This window comes from Dermacentor variabilis, chromosome 10, assembly GCF_050947875.1.
Source record: "Dermacentor variabilis isolate Ectoservices chromosome 10, ASM5094787v1, whole genome shotgun sequence".
NCBI classification, from domain to species: domain Eukaryota; kingdom Metazoa; phylum Arthropoda; class Arachnida; order Ixodida; family Ixodidae; genus Dermacentor; species Dermacentor variabilis.
In genome coordinates, this window is record NC_134577.1 from 114,753,521 (window position 1) to 114,776,918 (window position 23,398).

At 49.8% G+C, this 23,398-nt stretch overlaps 8 non-coding genes and 29 pseudogenes across 8 annotated transcripts; all 37 read right to left on the bottom strand.

Moving 5' to 3' along the window:
- Nucleotides 1-30: 30 nt before the first annotated feature.
- On the bottom strand, nucleotides 31-149 carry LOC142561499 (5S ribosomal RNA; annotated as a pseudogene).
- Nucleotides 150-672: 523 nt separating this feature from the next.
- LOC142562171 (5S ribosomal RNA) lies at nucleotides 673-792 on the bottom strand (annotated as a pseudogene).
- A 524-nt stretch (nucleotides 793-1,316) lies between these two features.
- LOC142562852 (5S ribosomal RNA) lies at nucleotides 1,317-1,435 on the bottom strand. Its single transcript, XR_012824165.1, has one exon. It is a non-coding gene; the product is annotated as a 5S ribosomal RNA (ribosomal RNA).
- A 524-nt stretch (nucleotides 1,436-1,959) lies between these two features.
- On the bottom strand, nucleotides 1,960-2,077 carry LOC142561095 (5S ribosomal RNA). The gene has a single exon (XR_012823625.1). It is a non-coding gene; the product is annotated as a 5S ribosomal RNA (ribosomal RNA).
- Nucleotides 2,078-2,600: 523 nt separating this feature from the next.
- On the bottom strand, nucleotides 2,601-2,719 carry LOC142561577 (5S ribosomal RNA; annotated as a pseudogene).
- A 525-nt stretch (nucleotides 2,720-3,244) lies between these two features.
- Nucleotides 3,245-3,363, bottom strand: LOC142561578 (5S ribosomal RNA; annotated as a pseudogene).
- Nucleotides 3,364-3,886: 523 nt separating this feature from the next.
- LOC142562215 (5S ribosomal RNA) lies at nucleotides 3,887-4,004 on the bottom strand (annotated as a pseudogene).
- Nucleotides 4,005-4,529: 525 nt separating this feature from the next.
- Nucleotides 4,530-4,648, bottom strand: LOC142562854 (5S ribosomal RNA). Its single transcript, XR_012824166.1, has one exon. It is a non-coding gene; the product is annotated as a 5S ribosomal RNA (ribosomal RNA).
- A 525-nt stretch (nucleotides 4,649-5,173) lies between these two features.
- LOC142561031 (5S ribosomal RNA) lies at nucleotides 5,174-5,292 on the bottom strand. The gene has a single exon (XR_012823562.1). It is a non-coding gene; the product is annotated as a 5S ribosomal RNA (ribosomal RNA).
- Nucleotides 5,293-5,817: 525 nt separating this feature from the next.
- Nucleotides 5,818-5,936, bottom strand: LOC142562045 (5S ribosomal RNA; annotated as a pseudogene).
- A 526-nt stretch (nucleotides 5,937-6,462) lies between these two features.
- On the bottom strand, nucleotides 6,463-6,581 carry LOC142561254 (5S ribosomal RNA; annotated as a pseudogene).
- Nucleotides 6,582-7,104: 523 nt separating this feature from the next.
- LOC142562112 (5S ribosomal RNA) lies at nucleotides 7,105-7,223 on the bottom strand (annotated as a pseudogene).
- A 525-nt stretch (nucleotides 7,224-7,748) lies between these two features.
- On the bottom strand, nucleotides 7,749-7,867 carry LOC142561579 (5S ribosomal RNA; annotated as a pseudogene).
- Nucleotides 7,868-8,391: 524 nt separating this feature from the next.
- Nucleotides 8,392-8,510, bottom strand: LOC142562046 (5S ribosomal RNA; annotated as a pseudogene).
- Nucleotides 8,511-9,034: 524 nt separating this feature from the next.
- Nucleotides 9,035-9,153, bottom strand: LOC142561255 (5S ribosomal RNA; annotated as a pseudogene).
- A 524-nt stretch (nucleotides 9,154-9,677) lies between these two features.
- LOC142561474 (5S ribosomal RNA) lies at nucleotides 9,678-9,796 on the bottom strand (annotated as a pseudogene).
- Nucleotides 9,797-10,320: 524 nt separating this feature from the next.
- On the bottom strand, nucleotides 10,321-10,439 carry LOC142561503 (5S ribosomal RNA; annotated as a pseudogene).
- A 525-nt stretch (nucleotides 10,440-10,964) lies between these two features.
- On the bottom strand, nucleotides 10,965-11,083 carry LOC142562095 (5S ribosomal RNA; annotated as a pseudogene).
- A 517-nt stretch (nucleotides 11,084-11,600) lies between these two features.
- LOC142561693 (5S ribosomal RNA) lies at nucleotides 11,601-11,719 on the bottom strand (annotated as a pseudogene).
- A 527-nt stretch (nucleotides 11,720-12,246) lies between these two features.
- Nucleotides 12,247-12,365, bottom strand: LOC142562297 (5S ribosomal RNA; annotated as a pseudogene).
- A 524-nt stretch (nucleotides 12,366-12,889) lies between these two features.
- On the bottom strand, nucleotides 12,890-13,008 carry LOC142562813 (5S ribosomal RNA). Its single transcript, XR_012824124.1, has one exon. It is a non-coding gene; the product is annotated as a 5S ribosomal RNA (ribosomal RNA).
- Nucleotides 13,009-13,533: 525 nt separating this feature from the next.
- On the bottom strand, nucleotides 13,534-13,652 carry LOC142562096 (5S ribosomal RNA; annotated as a pseudogene).
- Nucleotides 13,653-14,169: 517 nt separating this feature from the next.
- Nucleotides 14,170-14,288, bottom strand: LOC142562834 (5S ribosomal RNA). Its single transcript, XR_012824145.1, has one exon. It is a non-coding gene; the product is annotated as a 5S ribosomal RNA (ribosomal RNA).
- A 525-nt stretch (nucleotides 14,289-14,813) lies between these two features.
- LOC142562412 (5S ribosomal RNA) lies at nucleotides 14,814-14,932 on the bottom strand (annotated as a pseudogene).
- A 525-nt stretch (nucleotides 14,933-15,457) lies between these two features.
- Nucleotides 15,458-15,576, bottom strand: LOC142561694 (5S ribosomal RNA; annotated as a pseudogene).
- A 525-nt stretch (nucleotides 15,577-16,101) lies between these two features.
- LOC142562359 (5S ribosomal RNA) lies at nucleotides 16,102-16,220 on the bottom strand (annotated as a pseudogene).
- A 524-nt stretch (nucleotides 16,221-16,744) lies between these two features.
- LOC142561475 (5S ribosomal RNA) lies at nucleotides 16,745-16,863 on the bottom strand (annotated as a pseudogene).
- A 524-nt stretch (nucleotides 16,864-17,387) lies between these two features.
- Nucleotides 17,388-17,506, bottom strand: LOC142562927 (5S ribosomal RNA). Its single transcript, XR_012824237.1, has one exon. It is a non-coding gene; the product is annotated as a 5S ribosomal RNA (ribosomal RNA).
- Nucleotides 17,507-18,031: 525 nt separating this feature from the next.
- LOC142562098 (5S ribosomal RNA) lies at nucleotides 18,032-18,150 on the bottom strand (annotated as a pseudogene).
- Nucleotides 18,151-18,667: 517 nt separating this feature from the next.
- Nucleotides 18,668-18,786, bottom strand: LOC142562835 (5S ribosomal RNA). The gene has a single exon (XR_012824146.1). It is a non-coding gene; the product is annotated as a 5S ribosomal RNA (ribosomal RNA).
- A 524-nt stretch (nucleotides 18,787-19,310) lies between these two features.
- LOC142562413 (5S ribosomal RNA) lies at nucleotides 19,311-19,429 on the bottom strand (annotated as a pseudogene).
- Nucleotides 19,430-19,953: 524 nt separating this feature from the next.
- LOC142561308 (5S ribosomal RNA) lies at nucleotides 19,954-20,072 on the bottom strand (annotated as a pseudogene).
- A 524-nt stretch (nucleotides 20,073-20,596) lies between these two features.
- On the bottom strand, nucleotides 20,597-20,715 carry LOC142562566 (5S ribosomal RNA; annotated as a pseudogene).
- Nucleotides 20,716-21,242: 527 nt separating this feature from the next.
- On the bottom strand, nucleotides 21,243-21,361 carry LOC142561981 (5S ribosomal RNA; annotated as a pseudogene).
- Nucleotides 21,362-21,887: 526 nt separating this feature from the next.
- Nucleotides 21,888-22,006, bottom strand: LOC142561531 (5S ribosomal RNA; annotated as a pseudogene).
- A 525-nt stretch (nucleotides 22,007-22,531) lies between these two features.
- Nucleotides 22,532-22,650, bottom strand: LOC142562033 (5S ribosomal RNA; annotated as a pseudogene).
- Nucleotides 22,651-23,175: 525 nt separating this feature from the next.
- LOC142562438 (5S ribosomal RNA) lies at nucleotides 23,176-23,294 on the bottom strand (annotated as a pseudogene).
- Between the last annotated feature and the right edge of the window lie 104 nt (nucleotides 23,295-23,398).

Below are 23,398 nucleotides of genomic sequence, written 5' to 3' on the forward strand. Positions count from 1 at the left end.
AAGCACGCAATAAAAAAGCAAGAAGAACGGTGCCATCAGCACTCGGTGTTCCCAGGTGGTCTCCCTCCCAAGTACTGACCGAGCCCAATGCTGCTCAGCTTCGGGGATCGGACGAGAACCGGCGTATTCAGCATGGTATGGCCGATGGCTAGAATGTGCTGTTTACGACTGCACCTGTATCGTGCTGCTATGTTGTGCAGTCGCCGAATGTATTGCTACAGCATACAGCACGTACGCGGCAGTCTTTCCGTAAACAATACACGCACGCATCGTGTACGTTGATCACTCCGTTTGTGGTTGTTCGCTGCATGCGTGCGTGCTAGTGCTCACAAAAGCAAGAGGGCGAGCGCCACATTTTGCGCGCGCTGCAGCCCACAAGGTGCCACTTTATTGATGCGTTGTCATTGAGGTGTATGCGGGTGTGATAAGTAAGCGGTTAGAAGCTTGTGCGACTAAATTTTGCGTCATTACGTATACCGCTTACCACCGTCATCATTCCGCTTACAATATCGTGTTGTGGCCTGAATATTGTTAGTGTTAAACTTCGGCGTTGGCTCTACCAGCAGGCTCCAGTTGAATATAAGTTACAGTAAATGCAACCACCCACACGTTGTGCAAATTAAAAAAAAAACAAGACGTCACAGAAGCACGCAATAAAAAGCAAAAAGAACGGTGTTATCAGCACTCGGTATTCCCAGGTGGTCTCCCAACCAAGTACTGACCGAGCCCAATGCTGCTTAGCTTCGGGGATCAGACGAGAACCGGCGTATTCAGCATGGTATGCCGATGACGAGAATGTGCTGTTTACGACTGCACCTGTATCGTGCTGCTATGTTGTGCAGTCGCCGAATGTATTGCTACAGCATACAGCACGTACGCGGCAGTCTTTCCGTGAACAATACACGCACGCGTCGTGTACGTTGATCACTCCGTTTGTGGTTGTTCGCTGCATCCGTGCGTGCTAGTGCTCACAAAAACAAGAGGGCGAGCGCCACATTTTGCGCGCGTTGCAGCCCACAAGGTGCCACTTTATTGATGCGTTGTCATTGAGCTGTATGCGGGTGTGATAAGTAAGCGGTTAGAAGCTTGTGCGACTAAATTTTGCATCATTACATATACCGCTTACCACCGTCATCATTCCGCGTACAATATCGTGTAGTGGCCTGAATATTGTTGGTGTTACACTTCGGCGTTGGCTCTACCAGCAGGCTCCAGTTGAACGTAAGTTACAGTAAATGCAACCACCCACACGTTGTGCAAATGAAAAAAAAAACAAGACGTCACAGAAGCACGCAATAAAAAAGCAAAAAGAACGGTGCCATCAGCACTAGGTGTTCCCAGGTGGTCTCCCTCCCAAGTACTGACCGAGCCCAATGCTGCTTAGCTTCGGGGATCGGACGAGAACCGGCGTATTCAGCATGGTATGGCCGATGGCGAGAATGTGCTGTTTACGACTGCACCTGTATCGTGCTGCTATGTTGTGCAGTCGCCGAACGTATTGCTACAGCATACAGCACGTACGCGGCAGTCTTTCCGTTAACAATACACGCACGCGTCGTGTACGTTGATCACTCCGTTTGTGGTTGTTCGCTGCATGCGTGCGTGCTAGTGCTCACAAAAACAAGAGGGCGAGCGCCACATTTTGCGCGCGTAGCAGCCCACAAGGTGCCACTTTATTGATGCGTTGTCATTGAGCTGTATGCGGGTGTGATAAGTAATCGGTTAGAAGCTTGTGCGACTAAATTTTGCATCATACGTATACCGCTTACCACCGTCATCATTCCGCGTACAATATCGTGTAGTGGCCTGAATATTGTTGGTGTTACACTTCGGCGTTGGCTCTACCAGCAGGCTCCAGTTGAATATAAGTTACAGTAAATGCAACCACCCACACGTTGTGCAAATGAAAAAAAAAACAGGACGTCACAGAAGCACGCAATAAAAAAGCAAAAAGAACGGTGCCATCAGCACTAGGTGTTCCCAGGTGGTCTCCCTCCAAGTACTGACCGAGCCCAATGCTGCTTAGCTTCGGGGATCGGACGAGAACCGGCGTATTCAGCATGGTATGGCCGATGGCGAGAATGTGCTGTTTACGACTGCACATGTATCGTGCTGCTATGTTGTGCAGTCGCCGAACGTATTGCTACAGCATACAGCACGTACGCGGCAGTCTTTCCGTGAACAATACGCGCACGCGTCGTGTACGTTGATCACTCCGTTTGTGGTTGTTCGCTGCATGCGTGCGTGCTAGTGCTCACAAAAACAAGAGGGCGAGCGCTACATTTTGCGCGCGTAGCAGCCCACAAGGTGCCACTTTATTGATGCGTTGTCATTGAGCTGTATGCGGGTGTGATAAGTAAGCGGTTAGAAGCTTGTGCGACTAAATTTTGCATCATACGTATACCGCTTACCACCGTCATCATTCCGCGTACAATATCGTGTAGTGGCCTGAATATTGTTGGTGTTACAATTCGGCGTTGGCTCTACCAGCAGGCTCCAGTTGAATATAAGTTACAGTAAATGCAACCACCCACACGTTGTGCAAATGAAAAAAAAACAAGACGTCACAGAAGCACGCAATAAAAAAGCAAAAAGAACGGTGCCATCAGCACTCGGTGTTCCCAGGTGGTCTCCCTCCCAAGTACTGACCGAGCCCAATGCTGCTTAGCTTCGGGGATCGGACGAGAACCGGTGTATTCAGCATTGTATGGCCAATGGCGAGAATGTGCTGTTTACGACTGCACCTGTATCGTGCTGCTATGTTGTGCAGTCGCTGAATGTATTGCTACAGCATACAGCACGTACGCGGCAGTCTTTCCGTGAACAATACACGCACGCGTCGTGTACGTTGATCACTCCGTTTGTGGTTGTTCGCTGCATGCGTGCGTGCTAGTGCTCACAAAAACAAGAGGGCGAGCGCCACATTTTGCGCGCGTAGCAGCCCACAAGGTGCCACTTTATTGATGCGTTGTCATTGAGCTGTATGCGGGTGTGATAAGTAAGCGGTTAGAAGCTTGTGCGACTAAATTTTGCATCATTACGTATACCGCTTCCCACCGTCATCATTCCGCGTACAATATCATGTAGTGGCCTGAATATTGTTGGTGTTACACTTCGGCGTTGGCTCTACCAGAAGGCTCCAGTTCAATATAAGTTACAGTAAATGCAACCACCCACACGTTGTGCAAATGAAAAAAAAAACAAGACGTCGCAGAAGCACGCAATAAAAAAGCAAAAAGAACGGTGCCATCAGCACTCGGTGTTCCCAGGTGGTCTCCCTCCCAAGTACTGACCGAGCCCAATGCTGCTTAGCTTCGGGGATCGGACGAGAACCGGTGTATTCAGCATTGTATGGCCAATGGCGAGAATGTGCTGTTTACGACTGCACCTGTATCGTGCTGCTATGTTGTGCAGTCGCCGAATGTATTGCTATAGCATACAGCACGTACGCGGAAGTCTTTCCGTAAACAATACATGCACGCATCGTGTACTTTGATCACTCCGTTTGTGGTTGTTCGCTGCATGCGTGCGTGCTAGTGCTCACAAAAACAAGAGGGCGAGCGCCACATTTTGCGCGCGCTGCAGCCCACAAGGTGCCACTTTATTGATGCGTTGTCATTGAGGTGTATGCGGGTGTGATAAGTAAGCAGTTAGAAGCTTGTGCGACTAAATTTTGCATCATTACGTATACCGCTTACCACCGTCATCATTCCGCGTACAATATCGTGTAGTGGCCTGAATATTGTTGGTGTTACACTTCGGCGTTGGCTCTACCAGCAGGCTCCACTTGAATATAAGTTACAGTAAATGCAACCACCCACACGTTGTGCAAATGAAAAAAAACAAGACGTCACAGAAGCACGCAATCAAAAAGCAAAAAGAACGGTGCCATCAGCACTCGGTGTTCCCAGGTGGTCTCCCTCCCAAGTACTGACCGAGCCCAATGCTGCTTAGCTTCGGGGAGCGACGAGAACCGGCGTATTCAGCATGGTATGGCCGATGGCGAGAATGTGCTGTTTACGACTGCACCTGTATCGTGCTGCTATGTTGTGCAGTCGCCGAATGTATTGCTATAGCATACAGCACGTTCGCGGCAGTCTTTCCGTAAACAATACACGCACGCATCGTGTACGTTGATCACTCCGTTTGTGGTTGTTCGCTGCATGCGTGCGTGCTAGTGCTCACAAAAGCAAGAGGGCGAGCGCCACATTTTGCGCGCGCTGCAGCCCACAAGGTGCCACTTTATTGATGCGTTGTCATTGAGCTGTATGCGGGTGTGATAAGTAAGCGGTTAGAAGCTTGTGCGACTAAATTTTGCATCATTACGTATACCGCTTACCACCGTCATCATTCCGCGTACAATATCGTGTTGTGGCCTGAATATTGTTAGTGTTAAACTTCGGCGTTGGCTCTACCAGCAGGCTCCAGTTGAATATAAGTTACAGTAAATGCAACCACCCACACGTTGTGCAAATGAAAAAAAAAACAAGACGTCTCAGAAGCACGCAATAAAAAAGCAAAAAGAACGGTGCCATCAGCACTCGGTGTTCCCAGGTGGTCTCCCTACCAAGTACTGACCGAGCCCAATGCTGCTTAGCTTCGGGGATCGGACGAGAACCGGCGTATTCAGCATGGTATGGCCGATGGCGAGAATGTGCTGTTTACGACTGCACCTGTATCGTGCTGCTATGTTGTGCAGTCGCTGAATGTATTGCTACAGCATACAGCACGTACGCGGCAGTCTTTCCGTGAACAATACACGCACGCGTCGTGTACGTTGATCACTCCGTTTGTGGTTGTTCGCTGCATGCGTGCGTGCTAGTGCTCACAAAAACAAGAGGGCGAGCGCCACATTTTGCGCGCGTAGCAGCCCACAAGGTGCCACTTTATTGATGCGTTGTCATTGAGCTGTATGCGGGTGTGATAAGTAAGCGGTTAGAAGCTTGTGCGACTAAATTTTGCATCATTACGTATACCGCTTACCACCGTCATCATTCCGCGTACAATATCGTGTAGTGGCCTGAATATTGTTGGTGGTACCCTTCGGCGTTGGCTCTACCAGAAGGCTCCAGTTGAATATAAGTTACAGTAAATGCAACCACCCACACGTTGTGCAAATGAAAAAAAAAACAAGACGTCACAGAAGCACGCAATAAAAAAGCAAAAAGAACGGTGCCATCAGCACTAGGTGTTCCCAGGTGGTCTCCCTCCCAAGTACTGACCAAGCCCAATGCTGCTTAGCTTCGGGGATCGGACGAGAACCGGCGTATTCAGCATGGTATGGCCGATGGCGAGAATGTGCTGTTTACGACTGCACCTGTATCGTGCTGCTATGTTGTGCAGTCGCGGAACGTATTGCTACAGCATACAGCACGTACGCGGCAGTCTTTCCGTGAACAATACACGCACGCGTCGTGTACGTTGATCACTCCGTTTGTGGTTGTTCGCTGCATGCGTGCGTGCTAGTGCTCACAAAAACAAGAGGGCGAGCGCCACATTTTGCGCGCGTAGCAGCCCACAAGGTGCCACTTTATTGATGCGTTGTCATTGAGCTGTATGCGGGTGTGATAAGTAAGCGGTTAGAAGCTTGTGCGACTAAATTTTGCATGATACGTAATACCGCTTACCACCGTCACCATTCCGCGTACAATATCGTGTAGTGGCCTGAATATTGTTGCTGTTACACTTCGGCGTTGGCTCTACCAGCAGGCTCCAGTTGAATATAAGTTACAGTAAATGCAACCACCCACACGTTGTGCAAATGAAAAAAAAAACAAGACGTCACAGAAGCACGCAATCAAAAAGCAAAAGGAACGGTGTTATCAGCACTCGGTGTTCCCAGGTGGTCTCCCAGCCAAGTACTGACCGAGCCCAATGCTGCTTAGCTTCGGGGATCGGACGAGAACCGGCGTATTGAGCATGGTATGGCCGATGGCGAGAATGTGCTATTTACTACTGCACCTGTATCCTGCTGCTATGTTGTGCAGTCGCCGAATGTATTGCTACAGCATACAGCACGTACGCGGCGGTCTTTCCGTGAACAATACACGCACGCGTCGTGTACGTTGATCACTCCGTTTGTGGTTGTTCGCTGCATGCGTGCGTGCTAGTGCTCACAAAAACAAGAGGGCGAGCGCCACATTTTGCGCGCGTTCCAGCCCACAAGGTGCCACTTTATTGATGCGTTGTCATTGAGCTGTATGCGGGTGTGATAAGTAAGCGGTTAGAAGCTTGTGCGACTAAATTTTGCATCATTACGTATACCGCTTACCACCGTCATCATTCCGCGTACAATATCGTGTAGTGGCCTGAATATTGTTTGTGTTACACTTCGGCGTTGGCTCTACCAGCAGGCTCCAGTTGAACGTAAGTTACAGTAAATGCAACCACCCACACGTTGTGCAAATGAAAAAAAAAAACAAGACGTCACAGAAGCACGCCAGAAAAAAGCAAAAAGAACGGCGCCATCAGCACTCGGTGTTCCCAGGTGGTCTCCCTCCCAAGTACTGACCGAGCCCAATGCTGCTTAGCTTCGGGGACCGGACGAGAACCGGCGTATTCAGCATGGTATGGCCGATGGCAAGAATGTGTTGTTTACGACTGCACCTGTATCGTGCTGCTATGTTGTGCAGTCGCCGAACGTATTGCTACAGCATACAGCACGTACGCGGCAGTCTTTCCGTGAACAATACACGCACGCGTCGTGTACGTTGATCACTCCGTTTGTGGTTGTTCGCTGCATGCGTGCGTGCTAGTGCTCACAAAAACAAGAGGGCGAGCGCTACATTTTGCGCGCGTAGCAGCCCACAAGGTGCCACTTTATTGATGCGTTGTCATTGAGCTGTATGCGGGTGTGATAAGTAAGCGGTTAGAAGCTTGTGCGACTAAATTTTGCATCATACGTATACCGCTTACCACCGTCATCATTCCGCGTACAATATCGTGTAGTGGCCTGAATATTGTTGGTGTTACACTTCGGCGTTGGCTCTACCAGCAGGCTCCAGTTGAATATAAGTTACAGTAAATGCAACCACCCACACGTTGTGCAAATGAAAAAAAAACAAGACGTCACAGAAGCACGCAATAAAAAAGCAAAAAGAACGGTGCCATCAGCACTCGGTGTTCCCAGGTGGTCTCCCTCCCAAGTACTGACCGAGCCCAATGCTGCTTAGCTTCGGGGATCGGTCGAGAACCGGTGTATTCAGCATTGTATGGCCAATGGCGAGAATGTGCTGTTTACGACTGCACCTGTATCGTGCTGCTATGTTGTGCAGTCGCTGAATGTATTGCTACAGCATACAGCACGTACGCGGCAGTCTTTCCGTGAACAATACACGCACGCGTCGTGTACGTTGATCACTCCGTTTGTGGTTGTTCGCTGCATGCGTGCGTGCTAGTGCTCACAAAAACAAGAGGGCGAGCGCCACATTTTGCGCGCGTAGCAGCCCACAAGGTGCCACTTTATTGATGCGTTGTCATTGAGCTGTATGCGGGTGTGATAAGTAAGCGGTTAGAAGCTTGTGCGACTAAATTTTGCATCATTACGTATACCGCTTCCCACCGTCATCATTCCGCGTACAATATCATGTAGTGGACTGAATATTGTTGGTGTTACACTTCGGCGTTGGCTCTACCAGAAGGCTCCAGTTGAATATAAGTTACAGTAAATGCAACCACCCACACGTTGTGCAAATGAAAAAAAAAACAAGACGTCACAGAAGCACGCAATAAAAAAGCAAAAAGAACGGTGCCATCAGCACTCGGTGTTCCCAGGTGGTCTCCCTCCCAAGTACTGACCGAGCCCAATGCTGCTTAGCTTCGGGGATCGGACGAGAACCGGTGTATTCAGCATTGTATGGCCAATGGCGAGAATGTGCTGTTTACGACTGCACCTGTATCGTGCTGCTATGTTGTGCAGTCGCCGAATGTATTGCTATAGCATACAGCACGTACGCGGCAGTCTTTCCGTAAACAATACACGCACGCATCGTGTACGTTGATCACTCCGTTTGTGTTTGTTCTCTGCATGCGTGCGTGCTAGTGCTCACAAAAGCAAGAGGGCGAGCGCCACATTTTGCGCGCGTTGCAGCCCACAAGGTGCCACTTTATTGATGCGTTGTCATTGAGGTGTATGCGGGTGTGATAAGTAAGCAGTTAGAAGCTTGTGCGACTAAATTTTGCATCATTACGTATACCGCTTACCACCGTCATCATTCCGCGTACAATATCGTGTAGTGGCCTGAATATTGTTGGTGTTACACTTCGGCGTTGGCTCTACCAGCAGGCTCCAGTTGAACGTAAGTTACAGTAAATGCAACCACCCACACGTTGTGCAAATGAAAAAAATACAAGACGTCACAGAAGCACGCAATCAAAAAGCAAAAAGAACGGTGTTATCAGCACTCGGTGTTCCCAGGTGGTCTCCCAGCCAAGTACTGACCGAGCCCAATGCTGCTTAGCTTCGGGGATCGGACGAGAACCGGCGTATTGAGCATGGTATGGCCGATGGCGAGAATGTGCTATTTACTACTGCACCTGTATCCTGCTGCTATGTTGTGCAGTCGCCGAATGTATTGCTACAGCATACAGCACGTACGCGGCGGTCTTTCCGTGAACAATACACGCACGCGTCGTGTACGTTGATCACTCCGTTTGTGGTTGTTCGCTGCATGCGTGCGTGCTAGTGCTCACAAAAACAAGAGGGCGAGCGCCACATTTTGCGCGCGTTCCAGCCCACAAGGTGCCACTTTATTGATGCGTTGTCATTGAGCTGTATGCGGGTGTGATAAGTAAGCGGTTAGAAGCTTGTGCGACTAAATTTTGCATCATTACGTATACCGCTTACCACCGTCATCATTCCGCGTACAATATCGTGTAGTGGCCTGAATATTGTTGGTGTTACACTTCGGCGTTGGCTCTACCAGCAGGCTCCAGTTGAACGTAAGTTACAGTAAATGCAACCACCCACACGTTGTGCAAATGAAAAAAATACAAGACGTCACAGAAGCACGCTATAAAAAAGCAAAAAGAACGGTGCCATCAGCACTCGGTGTTCCCAGGTGGTCTCCCTCCCAAGTACTGACCGAGCCCAATGCTGCTTAGCTTCGGCGATCGGACGAGAACCGGCGTATTCAGCATTGTATGGCCGATGGCTAGAATGTGCTGTTTACGACTGCACCTGTATCGTGCTGCTATGTTGTGCAGTTGCCGAATGTATCGCTACAGCATACAGCACGTACGCGGCAGTCTTTCCGTGAACAATACACGAACGCGTCGTGTACGTTGATCACTCCGTTTGTGGTTGTTCGCTGCATGCGTGCGTGCTAGTGCTCACAAAAACACGAGGGCGAGCGCCACATTTTGCGCCCGTTGCAGCCCACAAGGTGCCACTTTATTGATGCGTTGTCATTGAGCTGTATGCGGGTGTGATAAGTAAGCGGTTAGAAGCTTGTGCGACTAAATTTTGCATCATTACGTATACCGCGTACCACCGTCATCATTCCGCGTACAATATCGTGTAGTGACCTGAATATTGTTGGTGTTACACTTCGGCGTTGGCTCTACCAGCAGGCTCCAGTTGAACGTAAGTTACAGTAAATGCAAACACCCACACGTTGTGCAAATGAAAAAAAAACAAGACGTCACAGAAGCACGCAATAAAAAAGCAAAAAGAACGGTGCCATCAGCACTCGGTGTTCCCAGGTGGTCTCCCTCCCAAGTACTGACCGAGCCCAATGCTGCTTAGCTTCGGAGATCGGACGAGAACCGGCGTATTCAGCATTGTATGGCCGATGGCGAGAATGTGCTGTTTACGACTGCACCTGTATCGTGCCGCTATGTTGTGCAGTCGCCGAATGTATCGCTACAGCATACAGCACGTACGCGGCAGTCTTTCCATGAACAATACACGAACGCGTCGTGTACGTTGATCACTCCGTTTGTGGTTGTTCGCTGCATGCGTGCGTGCTAGTGCTCACAAAAGCAAGAGGGCGAGTGCCACATTTTGCGCGCGCTGCAGCCCACAAGGTGCCACTTTATTGATGCGTTGTCATTGAGCTGTATGCGGGTGTGATAAGTAAGCGGTTAGAAACTTGTGCGACTAAATTTTGCATCATTACGTATACCGCTCACAACCGTCATCATTCCGCGTACAATATCGTGTTGCGGCCTGAGTATTGTTGGTGTTACACTTCGGCGTTGGCTCTACCAGCAGGCTCCAGTTGAACGTAAATTACAGTAAATGCAACCACCCACACGTTATGCAAATGAAAAAACAATAAGACGTCACAGAAGCACGCTATAAAAAAGCAAAAAGAACGGTGCCATCAGCACTCGGTGTTCCCAGGTGGTCTCCCTCCCAAGTACTGACCGAGCCCAATTTTGCTTAGCTTCGGCGATCGGACGAGAACCGGCGTATTCAGCATGGTATGGCCGATGGCGAGAATGTGCTGTTTACGACTGCACCTGTATCGTGCTGCTATGTTGTGCAGTCGCCGAATGTATTGCTACAGCATACAGCACGTACGCGGCAGTCTTTCCGTGAACAATACACGCACGCGTCGTGTACGTTGATCACTCCGTTTGTGGTTATTCGCTGCATGCGTGTTTGCTAGTGCTCACAAAAACAAGAGGGCGAGCGCCACATTTTGCGCGCGTTGCAGCCCACAAGGTGCACCTTTATTGATGCGTTGTCATTGAGCTGTATGCGGGTGTGATAAGTAAGCGGTTAGAAGCTTGTGCGACTAAATTTTGCATCATTACGTATACCGCGTACCACCTTCATCATTCCGCGTACAATATCGTGTAGTGACCTGAATATTGTTGGTGTTACACTTCGGCGTTGGCTCTACCAGCAGGCTCCAGTTGAACGTAAGTTACAGTAAATGCAACCACCCACACGTTGTGCAAATGAAAAAAAAAACAAGACGTCAGAGAAGCACGCAATAAAAAAGCAAAAAGAACGGTGCCATCAGCACTCGGTGTTCCCAGGTGGTCTCCCTCCCAAGTACTGACCGAGCCCAATGCTGCTTAGCTTCGAGGATCGGACGAGAACCGGCGTATTCAGCATTGTATGGCCGATGGCGAGAATGTGCTGTTTACGACTGCACCTGTATCGTGCTGCTATGTTGTGCAGTCGCCGAATGTATTGCTACAGCACGTACGCGGCAGTCTTTCCGTGAAGAATACACGCACGCGTCGTGTACGTTGATTACTCCGTTTGCGGTTGCTCGCTGCATGCGTGCGTGCTAGTGCTCACAAAAACAAGAGGGCGAGCGCCACATTTTGCGCGCGTTGCAGCCCACAAGGTGCCACTTTATTGATGGGTTGTCATTGAGCTGTATGCGGGTGTGATAAGTAAGCGGTTAGAAGCTTGTGCGGCTAAATTTTGCATCATTACGTATACCGCGTACCACCGTCATCATTCCGCGTACAATATCGTGTTGTGGCCTGAATATTGTTGGTGTTACACTTCGGCGTTGGCTCTACCAGCAGGCTCCAGTTGAACGTAAGTTACAGTAAATGCAACCACCCACACGTTGTGCAAATGAAAAAAAAACAAGACGTCACAGAAGTACGCAATAAAAAAGCAAAAGGAACGGTGCCATCAGCACTCGGTGTTCCCAGGTGGTCTCCCTCCCAAGTACTGACCGAGCCCAATGCTGCTTAGCTTCGGGGATCGGGCGAGAACCAGCGTATTCAGCATGGTATGGCCGATGGCGAGAATGTGCTGTTTACGACTGCACCTGTATCGTGCTGCTATGTTGTGCAGTCGCCGAATGTATTGCTACAGCATACAGCACGTACGCGGCAGTCTTTCCGTGAACAATACACGCACGCGTCGTGTACGTTGATCACTCCGTTTGTGGTTGTTCGCTGCATGCGTGCGAGCTAGTGCTCACAAAAACAAGAGGGCGAGCGCCACATTTTGCGCGCGTTGCAGCCCACAAGGTGCACCTTTATTGATGCGTTGTCATTGAGCTGTATGCGGGTGGGATAAGTAAGCGGTTAGAAGCTTGTGCGACTAAATTTTGCATCATTACGTATACCGCGTACCACCTTCATCATTCCGCGTACAATATCGTGTAGTGACCTGAATATTGTTGGTGTTACACTTCGGCGTTGGCTCTACCAGCAGGCTCCAGTTAAACGTAAGTTACAGTAAATGCAACCACCCACACTTTGTGCAAATGAAAAAAAAAAAACAAGACGTCACAGAAGCACGCAATAAAAAAGCAAAAAGAACGGTGCCATCAGCACTCGGTCTTCCCAGGTGGTCTCCCTCCCAAGTACTGACCGAGCCCAATGCTGCTTAGCTTCGGGGATCGGAACAGAACCGGCGTATTCAGCATTGTATGGCCGATGGCGAGAATGTGCTGTTTACGACTGCACCTGTATCGTGCTGCTATGTTGTGCAGTTGCCGAATGTATCGCTACAGCATACAGCACGTACGCGGCAGTCTTTCCGTGAACAATACACAAACGCGTCGTGTACGTTGATCACTCCGTTTGTGGTTGTTCGCTGCATGCGTGCGTGCTAGTGCTCACAAAAACACGAGGGCGAGCGCCACATTTTGCGCCCGTTGCAGCCCACAAGGTGCCACTTTATTGATGCGTTGTCATTGAGCTGTATGCGGGTGTGATAAGTAAGCGGTTAGAAGCTTGTGCGACTAAATTTTGCATCATTACGTATACCGCGTACCACCGTCATCATTCCGCGTACAATATCGTGTAGTGACCTGAATATTGTTGGTGTTACACTTCGGCGTTGGCTCTACCAGCAGGCTCCAGTTGAACGTAAATTACAGTAAATGCAACCACCCACACGTTATGCAAATGAAAAAACAACAAGACGTCACAGAAGCACGCTATAAAAAAGCAAAAAGAACGGTGCCATCAGCACTCGGTGTTCCCAGGTGGTCTCCCTCCCAAGTACTGACCGAGCCCAATGCTGCTTAGCTTCGGCGATCGGACGAGAACCGGCGTATTCAGCATGGTATGGCCGATGGCGAGAATGTGCTGTTTACGACTGCACCTGTATCGTGCTGCTATGTTGTGCAGTCGCCGAATGTATTGCTACAGCATACAACACGTACGCGGCAGTCTTTCCGTGAACAATACACGCACGCGTCGTGTACGTTGATCACTCCGTTTGTGGTTATTCGCTGCATGCGTGTTTGCTAGTGCTCACAAAAACAAGAGGGCGAGCGCCACATTTTGCGCGCGTTGCAGCCCACAAGGTGCACCTTTATTGATGCGTTGTCATTGAGCTGTATGCGGGTGTGATAAGTAAGCGGTTAGAAGCTTGTGCGACTAAATTTTGCATCATTACGTATACCGCGTACCACCTTCATCATTCCGCGTACAATATCGTGTAGTGGCCTGAATATTGTTAGTGTTACACTTCGGCGTTGGCTCTACCGGCAGGCTCCATTTGAACGTAAGTTACAGTAAATGCAACCACCCACACGTTGTGCAAATGAAAAAAAAAACAAGACGTCAGAGAAGCACGCAATAAAAAAGCAAAAAGAACGGTGCCATCAGCACTCGGTGTTCCCAGGTGGTCTCCCTCCCAAGTACTGACCGAGCCCAATGCTGCTTAGCTTCGAGGATCGGACGAGAACCGGCGTATTCAGCATTGTATGGCCGATGGCGAGAATGTGCTGTTTACGACTGCACCTGTATCGTGCTGCTATGTTGTGCAGTCGCCGAATGTATTGCTACAGCACGTACGCGGCAGTCTTTCCGTGAAGAATACACGCACGCGTCGTGTACGTTGATTACTCCGTTTGCGGTTGCTCGCTGCATGCGTGCGTGCTAGTGCTCACAAAAACAAGAGGGCGAGCGCCACATTTTGCGCGCGTTGCAGCCCACAAGGTGCCACTTTATTGATGCGTTGTCATTGAGCTGTATGCGGGTGTGATAAGTAAGTGGTTAGAAGCTTGTGCGACTAAATTTTGCATCATTACGTATACCGCTTACCACCGTCATCATTCCGCGTACAATATCGTGTAGTGGCCTGAATATTGTTGGTGTTACACTTCGGCGTTGGCTCTACCAGCAGGCTCCAGTTGAACGTAAGTTACAGTAAATGCAACCACCCACACGTTGTGCAAATGAAAAAAAAACAAGACGTCACAGAAGCACGCCAGAAAAAAGCAAAAAGAACGGCGCCATCAGCACTCGGTGTTCCCAGGTGGTCTCCCTCCCAAGTACTGACCGAGCCCAATGCTGCTTAGCTTCGGGGATCGGACGAGAACCGGCGTATTCAGCATGGTATGGCCGATGGCGAGAATGTGCTGTTTACGACTGCACCTGTATCGTGCTGCTATGTTGTGCAGTCGCCGAATGTATTGCTACAGCATACAGCACGTACGCGGCAGTCTTTCCGTGAACAATACACGCACGCGTCGTGTACGTTGATCACTCCGTTTGTGGTTGTTCGCTGCATGCGTGCGTGCTAGTGCTCACAAAAACAAGAGGGGGAGCGCCACATTTTGCGCCCGTTGCAGCCCACAAGGTGCCACTTTATTGATGCGTTGTCATTGAGCTGTATGCGGGTGTGATAGGTAAGCGGTTAGAAGCTTGTGCGACTAAATTTTGCATCATTACGTATACCGCGTACCACCGTCATCATTCCGCGTACAATATCGTGTAGTGACCTGAATATTGTTGGTGTTACACTTCGGTGTTGGCTCTACCAGCAGGCTCCAGTTGAACGTAAGTTACAGTAAATGCAACCACCCACACGTTGTGCAAATGAAAAAAAAAACAAGACGTCACAGAAGCACGCAATAAAAAAGCAAAAAGAACGGTGCCATCAGCACTCGGTGTTCCCAGGTGGTCTCCCTCCCAAGTACTGACCGAGCCCAATGCTGCTTAGCTTCGGGGATCGGAGGAGAACCGGCGTATTCAGCATTCTATGGCCGATGGCGAGAATGTGCTGTTTACGACTGCACCTGTATCGTGCTGCTATGTTGTGCAGTCGCCGAATGTATTGCTACAGCATACAGCACGTACGCGGCAGTCCTTCCGTGAACAATACACGCACGCGTCGTGTACGTTGATCACTCCGTTTGTGGTTGTTCGCTGCATGCGTGCGTGCTAGTGCTCACAAAAGCAAGAGGGCGAGCGCCACATTTTGCGCGCGCTGCAGCCCACAAGTTGCCACTTTATTGATGGGTTGTCATTGAGCTGTATGCGGGTGTGATAAGTAAGCGGTTAGAAGCTTGTGCGGCTAAATTTTGCATCATTACGTATACCGCGTACCACCGTCATCATTCCGCGTACAATATCGTGTTGTGGCCTGAATATTGTTGGTGTTACACTTCGGCGTTGGCTCTACCAGCAGGCTCCAGTTGAACGTAAGTTACAGTAAATGCAACCACCCACACGTTGTGCAAATGAAAAAAAAAACAAGACGTCACAGAAGTACGCAATAAAAAAGGAAAAGGAACGGTGCCATCAGCACTCGGTGTTCCCAGGTGGTCTCCCTCCCAAGTACTGACCGAGCCCAATGCTGCTTAGCTTCGGGGATCGGGCGAGAACCAGCGTATTCAGCATGGTATGGCCGATGGCGAGAATGTGCTGTTTACGACTGCACCTGTATCGTGCTGCTATGTTGTGCAGTCGCCGAATGTATTGCTACAGCATACAGCACGTACGCGGCAGTCTTTCCGTGAACAATACACGCACGCGTCGTGTACGTTGATCACTCCGTTTGTGGTTGTTCGCTGCATGCGTGCGAGCTAGTGCTCACAAAAACAAGAGGGCGAGCGCCACATTTTGCGCGCGTTGCAGCCCACAAGGTGCACCTTTATTGATGCGTTGTCATTGAGCTGTATGCGGGTGGGATAAGTAAGCGGTTAGAAGCTTGTGCGACTAAATTTTGCATCATTACGTATACCGCGTACCACCTTCATCATTCCGCGTACAATATCGTGTAGTGACCTGAATATTGTTGGTGTTACACTTCGGCGTTGGCTCTACCAGCAGGCTCCAGTTAAACGTAAGTTACAGTAAATGCAACCACCCACACTTTGTGCAAATGAAAAAAAGAACAAGACGTCACAGAAGCACGCAATAAAAAAGCAAAAAGAACGGTGCCATCAGCACTCGGTGTTCCCAGGTGGTCTCCCTCCCAAGTACTGACCGAGCCCAATGCTGCTTAGCTTCGGGGATCGGAACAGAACCGGCGTATTCAGCATTGTATGGCCGATGGCGAGAATGTGCTGTTTACGACTGCACCTGTATCGTGCTGCTATGTTGTGCAGTTGCCGAATGTATCGCTACAGCATACAGCACGTACGCGGCAGTCTTTCCGTGAACAATACACAAACGCGTCGTGTACGTTGATCACTCCGTTTGTGGTTGTTCGCTGCATGCGTGCGTGCTAGTGCTCACAAAAACACGAGGGCGAGCGCCACATTTTGCGCCCGTTGCAGCCCACAAGGTGCCACTTTATTGATGCGTTGTCATTGAGCTGTATGCGGGTGTGATAAGAAAGCGGTTAGAAGCTTGTGCGACTAAATTTTGCATCATTACGTATACCGCGTACCACCGTCATCATTCCGCGTACAATATCGTGTAGTGACCTGAATATTGTTGGTGTTACACTTCGGCGTTGGCTCTACCAGCAGGCTCCAGTTGAACGTAAGTTACAGTAAATGCAAACACCCACACGTTGTGCAAATGAAAAAAAAACAAGACGTCACAGAAGCACGCAATAAAAAAGCAAAAAGAACGGTGCCATCAGCACTCGGTGTTCCCAGGTGGTCTCCCTCCCAAGTACTGACCGAGCCCAATGCTGCTTAGCTTCGGAGATCGGACGAGAACCGGCGTATTCAGCATTGTATGGCCGATGGCGAGAATGTGCTGTTTACGACTGCACCTGTATCGTGCCGCTATGTTGTGCAGTCGCCGAATGTATCGCTACAGCATACAGCACGTACGCGGCAGTCTTTCCATGAACAATACACGAACGCGTCGTGTACGTTGATCACTCCGTTTGTGGTTGTTCGCTGCATGCGTGCGTGCTAGTGCTCACAAAAGCAAGAGGGCGAGTGCCACATTTTGCGCGCGCTGCAGCCCACAAGGTGCCACTTTATTGATGCGTTGTCATTGAGCTGTATGCGGGTGTGATAAGTAAGCGGTTAGAAACTTGTGCGACTAAATTTTGCATCATTACGTATACCGCTTACAACCGTCATCATTCCGCGTACAATATCGTGTTGCGGCCTGAGTATTGTTGGTGTTACACTTCGGCGTTGGCTCTACCAGCAGGCTCCAGTTGAACGTAAATTACAGTAAATGCAACCACCCACACGTTATGCAAATGAAAAAACAACAAGACGTCACAGAAGCACGCTATAAAAAAGCAAAAAGAACGGTGCCATCAGCACTCGGTGTTCCCAGGTGGTCTCCCTCCCAAGTACTGACCGAGCCCAATGCTGCTTAGCTTCGGCGATCGGACGAGAACCGGCGTATTCAGCATGGTATGGCCGATGGCGAGAATGTGCTGTTTACGACTGCACCTGTATCGTGCTGCTATGTTGTGCAGTCGCCGAATGTATTGCTACAGCATACAGCACGTACGCGGCAGTCTTTCCGTGAACAATACACGCACGCGTCGTGTACGTTGATCACTCCGTTTGTGGTTATTCGCTGCATGCGTGTTTGCTAGTGCTCACAAAAACAACAGGGCGAGCGCCACATTTTGCGCGCGTTGCAGCCCACAAGGTGCACCTTTATTGATGCGTTGTCATTGAGCTGTATGCGGGTGTGATAAGTAAGCGGTTAGAAGCTTGTGCGACTAAATTTTGCATCATTACGTATACCGCGTACCACCTTCATCATTCCGCGTACAATATCGTGTAGTGACCTGAATATTGTTGGTGTTACACTTCGGCGTTGGCTCTACCAGCAGGCTCCAGTTCAACGTAAGTTACAGTAAATGCAACCACCCATACGTTGTGCAAATGAAAAAAAAAACAAGACGTCAGAGAAGAACGCAATAAAAAAGCAAAAAGAACGGTGCCATCAGCACTCGGTGTTCCCAGGTGGTCTCCCTCCCAAGTACTGACCGAGCCCAATGCTGCTTAGCTTCGAGGATCGGACGAGAACCGGCGTATTCAGCATTGTATGGCCGATGGCGAGAATGTGCTGTTTACGACTGCACCTGTATCGTGCTGCTATGTTGTGTAGTCGCCGAATGTATTGCTACAGCACGTACGCGGCAGTCTTTCCGTGAAGAATACACGCACGCGTCGTGTACGTTGATTACTCCGTTTGCGGTTGCTCGCTGCATGCGTGCGTGCTAGTGCTCACAAAAACAAGAGGGCGAGCGCCACATTTTGCGCGCGTTGCAGCCCACAAGGTGCCACTTTATTGATGCGTTGTCATTGAGCTGTATGCGGGTGTGATAAGTAAGTGGTTAGAAGCTTGTGCGACTAAATTTTGCATCATTACGTATACCGCTTACCACCGTCATCATTCCGCGTACAATATCGTGTAGTGGCCTGAATATTGTTGGTGTTACACTTCGGCGTTGGCTCTACCAGCAGGCTCCAGTTGAACGTAAGTTACAGTAAATGCAACCACCCACACGTTGTGCAAATGAAAAAAAAACAAGACGTCACAGAAGCACGCCAGAAAAAAGCAAAAAGAACGGCGCCATCAGCACTCGGTGTTCCCAGGTGGTCTCCCTCCCAAGTACTGACCGAGCCCAATGCTGCTTAGCTTCGGGGATCGGACGAGAACCGGCGTATTCAGCATGGTATGGCCGATGGCGAGAATGTGCTGTTTACGACTGCACCTGTATCGTGCTGCTATGTTGTGCAGTCGCCGAATGTATTGCTACAGCATACAGCACGTACGCGGCAGTCTTTCCGTGAACAATACACGCACGCGTCGTGTATGTTGATCACTCCGTTTGTGGTTGTTCGCTGCATGCGTGCGTGCTAGTGCTCACAAAAACAAGAGGGCGAGCGCCACATTTTGCGCCCGTTGCAGCCCACAAGGTGCCACTTTATTGATGCGTTGTCATTGAGCTGTATGCGGGTGTGATAGGTAAGCGGTTAGAAGCTTGTGCGACTAAATTTTGCATCATTACTTATACCGCGTACCACCGTCATCATTCCGCGTACAATATCGTGTAGTGACCTGAATATTGTTGGTGTTACACTTCGGTGTTGGCTCTACCAGCAGGCTCCAGTTGAACGTAAGTTACAGTAAATGCAACCACCCACACGTTGTGCAAATGAAAAAAAAAACAAGACGTCACAGAAGCACGCAATAAAAAGCAAAAAGAACGGTGCCATCAGCACTCGGTGTTCCCAGGTGGTCTCCCTCCCAAGTACTGACCGAGCCCAATGCTGCTTAGCTTCGGGGATCGGAGGAGAACCGGCGTATTCAGCATTCTATGGCCGATGGCGAGAATGTGCTGTATACGACTGCACCTGTATCGTGCTGCTATGTTGTGCAGTCGCCGAATGTATTGCTACAGCATACAGCACGTACGCGGCAGTCCTTCCGTGAACAATACACGCACGCGTCGTGTACGTTGATCACTCCGTTTGTGGTTGTTCGCTGCATGCGTGCGTGCTAGTGCTCACAAAAGCAAGAGGGCGAGCGCCACATTTTGCGCGCGCTGCAGCCCACAAGGTGCCACTTTATTGATGCGTTGTCATTGAGCTGTATGCGGGTGTGATAAGTAAGCGGTTAGAAGCTTGTGCGGCTAAATTTTGCATCATTACGTATACCGCGTACCACCGTCATCATTCCGCGTACAATATCGTGTTGTGGCCTGAATATTGTTGGTGTTACACTTCGGCGTTGGCTCTACCAGCAGGCTCCAGTTGAACGTAAGTTACAGTAAATGCAACCACTTACACGTTGTGCAAATGAAAAAAAAACAAGACGTCACAGAAGTACGCAATAAAAAAGCAAAAAGAACGGTGCCATCAGCACTCGGTGTTCCCAGGTGGTCTCCCTCCCAAGTACTGACCGAGCCCAATGCTGCTTAGCTTCGGGGATCGGGCGAGAACCGGCGTATTCAGCATGGTATGGCCGATGGCGAGAATGTGCTGTTTACGACTGCACCTGTATCGTGCTGCTATGTTGTGCAGTCGCCGAATGTATTGCTACAGCATACAGCACGTACGCGGCAGTCTTTCCGTGAACAATACACGCACGCGTCTTGTACGTTGATCACTCCGTTTGTGGCTGTTCGCTGCATGCGTGCGTGCTAGTGCTCACAAAAACAAGAGGGCGAGCGCCACATTTTGCGCGCGTAGCAGCCCACAAGGTGCCACTTTATTGATGCGTTGTCATTGAGCTGTATGCGGGTGTGATAAGTAAGCGGTTAGAAGCTTGTGCGACTAAATTTTGCATCATTACGTATACCGCTTACCACCGTCATCATTCCGCGTACAATATCGTGTAGTGGCCTGAATATTGTTGGTGTTACACTTCGGCGTTGGCTCTACCAGCAGGCTCCAGTTGAACATAAGTTACAGTAAATGCAACCACCCACACGTGGTGCAAATGAAAAAAAAAACAAGACGTCACAGAAGCACGCAATAAAAAGCAAAAAGAACGGTGTTATCAGCACTCGGTGTTCCCAGGTGGTCTACCTCCCAAGTACTGACCGAGCCCAGTGCTGCTTAGCTTCGGGGATCGGACGAGAACCGGCGTATTCAGCATTCTATGGCCGATGGCGAGAATGTGCTGTTTACGACTGCACCTGTATCGTGCTGCTATGTTGTGCAGTCGCCGAATGTATTGCTACAGCATACAGCACGTACGCGGCAGTCCTTCCGTGAACAATACACGCACGCGTCGTGTACGTTGATCACTCCGTTTGTGGTTGTTCGCTGCATGCGTGCGTGCTAGTGTTCACAAAAGCAAGAGGGCGAGCGCCACATTTTGCGCGCGCTGCAGCCCACAAGGTGCCACTTTATTGATGCGTTGTCATTGAGCTGTATGCGGGTGTGATAAGTAAGCGGTTAGAAGCTTGTGCGGCTAAATTTTGCATCATTACGTATACCGCGTACCACCGTCATCATTCCGCGTTCAATATCGTGTAGTGACCTGAATATTGTTGGTGTTACACTTCGGCGTTGGCTCTACCAGCAGGCTCCAGTTGAACGTAAGTTACAGTAAATGCAACCACCCACACGTTGTGCAAATGAAAAAAAAAAAGCAAGACGTCACAGAAGCACGCAATAAAAAAGCAAAAAGAACGGTGCCATCAGCACTCGGTGTTCCCAGGTGGCCTCCCTCCCAAGTACTGACCGAGCCCAATGCTGCTTAGCTTCGGGGATCGGACGAGAACCGGCGTATTCAGCATTGTATGGCCGATGGCGAGAATGTGCTGTTTACGACTGCACCTGTATCGTGCTGCTATGTTGTGCAGTCGCCGAATGTATTGCTACAGCATACAGCACGTACGCGGCAGTCTTTCCGTGAACAATACACGCATGCGTCGTGTACGTTGATCACCCCGTTTGTGGTTGTTCGCTGCATGCGTGCGAGCTAGTGCTCACAAAAGCAAGAGGGCGAGCGCCACATTTTGTGCGCGCTGCAGCCCACAAGGTGCCACTTTATTGATGCGTTGTCATTGAGCTGTATGCGGGTGTGATAAGTAAGCGGTTAGAAGCTTGTGCGACAAAATTTTGCATCATTACGTATACCGCTTACCACCGTCATCATTCCGCGTACAATATCGTGTTGTGGCCTGAATATTGTTGGTGTTACACTTCGGCGTTGGCTCTACGAGCAGGCTCCAGTTGAACGTAAGTTACAGTAAATGCAACCACCCACACGTTGTGCAAATGAAAAAAAAAAACAAGACGTCACAGAAGTACGCAATAAAAAAGCAAAAGGAACGGTGCCATCAGCACTCGGTGTTCCCAGGTGGTCTCCCTCCCAAGTACTGACCGAGCCCAATGCTGCTTAGCTTCGGGGATCGGGCGAGAACCAGCGCATTCAGCATGGTATGGCCGATGGCGAGAATGTGCTGTTTACGACTGCACCTGTATCGTGCTGCTATGTTGTGCAGTCGCCGAATGTATTGCTTCAGCATACAGCACGTACGCGGCAGTCTTTCCGTGAACAATACACGCACGCGTCGTGTACGTTGATCACTCCGTTTGTGGTTGTTCGCTGCATGCGTGCGAGCTAGTGCTCACAAAAACAAGAGGGCGAGCGCCACATTTTCCGCGCGTTGCAGCCCACAAGGTGCACCTTTATTGATGCGTTGTCATTGAGCTGTATGCGGGTGGGATAAGTAAGCGGTTAGAAGCTTGTGCGACTAAATTTTGCATCATTACGTATACCGCGTACCACCTTCATCATTCCGCGTACAATATCGTGTAGTGACCTGAATATTGTTGGTGTTACACTTCGGCGTTGGCTCTACCAGCAGGCTCCAGTTAAACGTAAGTTACAGTAAATGCAACCACCCACACTTTGTGCAAATGAAAAAAAAAACAAGACGTCACAGAAGCACGCAATAAAAAAGCAAAAAGAACGGTGCCATCAGCACTCGGTGTTCCCAGGTGGTCTCCCTCCCAAGTACTGACCGAGCCCAATGCTGCTTAGCTTCGGGGATCGGACGAGAACCGGCGTATTCAGCATTGTACGGCCGATGGCGAGAATGTGCTGTTTACGACTGCACCTGTATCGTGCTGCTATGTTGTGCAGTCGCCGAATGTATTGCTACAGCATACAGCACGTACGCGGCAGTCTTTCCATGAACAATACACGCACGCGTCGTGTACGTTGATCACTCCGTTTGTGGTTGTTCGCTGCATGCGTGCGTGCTAGTGCTCACAAAAACAAGAGGGCGAGCGCCACATTTTGCGCGCGTTGCAGCCCACAAGGTGCCACTTGATTGATGCGTTGTCATTCAGCTGTATGCGGGTGTGATAAGTAAGCGGTTAGAAGCTTGTGCGACTAAATTTTGCATCATTACGTATACCGCGTACCACCGTCATCATTCCGCGTACAATATCGTGTAGTGACCTCAATATTGTTGGTGTTACACTTCGGCGTTGGCTCTATCAGCAGGCTCCAGTTGAACGTAAGTTACAGTAAATGCAACCACCCACACGTTGTGCAAATGAAAAAAAAAACAAGACGTCACAGAAGCACGCAATAAAAAAGCAAAAAGAACGGTGCCCTCAGCACTCGGTGTTCCCAGGTGGTCTCCCTCCCAAGTACTGACCGAGCCCAATGCTGCTTAGCTTCGGGGATCGGACGAGAACCGGCGTATTCAGCATTCTATGGCCGATGGCGAGAATGTGCTGTTTACGACTGCACCTGTATCGTGCTGCTATGTTGTGCAGTCGCCGAATGTATTGCTACAGCATACAGCACGTACGCGGCAGTCCTTCCGTGA